The sequence below is a fragment of the Scylla paramamosain genome, chromosome 48 (assembly GCF_035594125.1).
Source record: "Scylla paramamosain isolate STU-SP2022 chromosome 48, ASM3559412v1, whole genome shotgun sequence".
In the NCBI taxonomy this organism is placed as follows: Eukaryota; Metazoa; Arthropoda; class Malacostraca; order Decapoda; family Portunidae; genus Scylla; species Scylla paramamosain.
The window spans coordinates 4471163-4473834 of NC_087198.1; the positions used below are offsets into that span (position 1 = coordinate 4471163).

At 42.3% G+C, this 2672-nt stretch overlaps 2 long non-coding RNA genes across 3 annotated transcripts in view; one reads left to right on the forward strand and one right to left on the reverse strand.

Moving 5' to 3' along the window:
• Positions 1-315: 315 nt before the first annotated feature.
• Positions 316-2672, reverse strand: part of LOC135095194 (uncharacterized) — a 35392-nt gene continuing 33035 nt past the window's right edge. Inside the window, exon 4 of the long non-coding RNA XR_010264117.1 lies at positions 316-1119. This is a non-coding gene — a long non-coding RNA (uncharacterized LOC135095194). The remainder of the gene's footprint in view (positions 1120-2672) is intronic.
• LOC135095193 (uncharacterized) overlaps positions 2175-2672 on the forward strand; it is a 35085-nt gene continuing 34587 nt past the window's right edge. For both annotated transcript variants that reach the window (XR_010264115.1, XR_010264116.1), the window contains exon 1: positions 2175-2335. This is a non-coding gene — a long non-coding RNA (uncharacterized LOC135095193). The remainder of the gene's footprint in view (positions 2336-2672) is intronic.

Below are 2672 nucleotides of genomic sequence, written 5' to 3' on the forward strand. Positions count from 1 at the left end.
TCCTGTTCTCTCTCTCCTATTCGTGTTGTTCCTTTTGTTCCTGTTGTTTGCCCCTTTCTTCCCTCTGTCGCTCCTCCTTGTTCACCCTCCATTCATTGTTAGGTTTTCTGTCACATTTCATAAATAAGGCTTCTTCTCTCACTTCTACCACTTCAGTGTGGCATCTAGTACTGCCGCACATTACAAAACACTACGTCTAAATAGAATATTCGCCCAAAACTACCCAAATATCTGCAGTATTAAGAATAAAGAGGAATAATTCATTGTTGTTTAGTTTCCCATTAAAGAAGATTCGTTTTTTCTAATTATGTCATTTACTAAGAAACAAAAGGTTGAAAATCCTTCAAATTACAGTTACAGACTAGACCATATTGACCTTACATGTAAACATTACAAATATGACTCTTTCTCTTAGTTTTACCATTCAAACATAGTATTATACAACACAAAATAGTAGATTTAAATAGTATATACACCGGAAAACTCGTATAACAACAATAACCACATTAATGAAGTATAGGTTAGTGTTCCTTAAAAGACACACGTTTTCTCTAATTACGTCACTCATTTAAGAAACATAAGGTCGAGCATCTTATAAATTTACTTAATAAAATGGACCTTATTGACCTTACAAATGAAAATTATAAATATGGCTCTTTCTCTGACATCTCCCACTTACACATAATAAATTGAATAGTAGATTTAAATAGTATATACAAGTAAAACTATCAAGAAACTCCTATAATAGCAATAAACAGGAATAATGAAGTACAGGCTAGTGTCCCTTAAAATACATACGTTTTCTCTAATTACGTCACGCCTTTAAGAAACATAAAGTCGAGAATTTTTCCAATTACAGTTACAAAATGGACCATATTGACATTACACGCATAACTACTATTACTACTACTATTACTACAACTACTACTACTACTTACAGCCATTACTATCGCCGAAATAGTTGTACCACGTAACTTTCAGGGCTCCTTGTTGACCAATAGTCCAGCACACTACAAGGGCGGCCTGATAGTCCAAGTAGTCACCACATACGAGTGACCATTCACTACTCCTGCTAATACTGACATGCTGCTGCTGCTGCTGCTGCTGGTTGATGCAAATCTGACGGAGAGTAAAGGGTTAGGTTAAAAGTTGTAGTAGTAGTAGTAGTAGTGGTTGTAGTAGTAGTAGTAGTAGTAGTAGTAGTAGTAGTAGTAGTAGTAGTAGTAGTAGTAGCACTAGTAGTAGTAGTAGTAGTTGTTGTTGTAGTAGTAGTAGATAGTAGTAGTAGTAGTAGTAGTAGTAGTAGTAGTAGTAGTAGTAGTTAGGTTAGGAAGAGGAGACAGACAGAGAGAGAGAGAGAGAGAGAGAGAGAGAGAGAGAGAGAGACAGAGAGAGAGAGAGAGAGAGAGAGGCAGACAAACAAATGACTATCTCCTTTCCGCTCCCTCCCTCCCTCCCTCCCTCCCTCCCTGTAGCACAATTTTTCAGCACAATTTCTGGCAAGTTACATTGAGACAGACTGCCTCTTCAAGATGACTGGCCAGCCACGTGGAGTTTTATTTATTTATTTATTTTTTTTCTGTAGGAGGAACACCGGCCAAGGGAAACAAACAAATAATAAGAAAAAAATAATAATACCAGTCCCCCAATAGGGTCCGAGGCGGTGGTCAAAAACTGAAGGGTAAGTGTGTTGAAGCTTCCCTTGTGAAGGAGTTCAAGTCACAGGAAGGTGGAAGTACAGAAGCTGGCAGGGAGTTCCAGAGTTTACCAGAGAAAGGGGTGAATGACTGACAATACTGGTTAACTCTTGCAATAGAGAGGTGGACAGATCAGTGGTGAGAGAAAGAAGGTGTTGTGTAGCGAGGCCGCTGGAGAGGGGAGGCATGCACGTGAGGCACACTCCATACATGGGCGAGTATGGCCCCTGTACAGAGTTAGCAAGCTCTAAGGCCACGGAGACGAGGAGTGCCTGTGTTGTCACCACTGCCTCTATCAAAGCTACGTGACTCATTTCCCATGCATATTCTCTCTCTCTCTCTCTCTCTCTCTCTCTCTCTCTCTCTCTCTCTCTCTCTCTCTCTCTCTCTCTCTCTCTCTCCTCTCTCTCTCTCTCTCTCTCTCTCTCTCTCTCTCTCTCTCTCTCTCTCCTCTCCTCTCCCCTCCCCCCCTTCCTCTCGCTTTCTCTATCTCTCTCTCCCGCTGCTTCCTTGGTTTAGTGTTGCCTGTGTTGTGCCAGAAAGCAGTGTTGTATATTTTATTGCGCTGTGCCCGTAATCATTGAGTGACCGCCCTGTGCGTGTGTTGACGCGTCAGGAAGGGAGTGTTGCGTCTCCAGGTGAGTACTCCTCTTGCACAAACACACACACGCACCGCCACTGGCCACTCGTTCAGCAGTCAGGCTCTCTGTAAGTGCCGCAGGAAGAGGTGTGCCTCACTCAAACTGAAGGAAGCCACGCTGAGAAAACACACTTGTATTTAGGTACAGCGAGTGTGTGTGTGTGTGTGTGTGTGTGTGTGTGTGTGTGTGTGTGTGTGTGTGTGTGTGTGTGTGTGTGTGTGTGTGTGCATCTGTGTGTGTGTGTGTGTGTGTGTGTGTGTGTGTGTGTGTGTGAGGATGACAATGATGATAATGATGGTGATGATGATGATGGCGATGACAATGATGATGATGA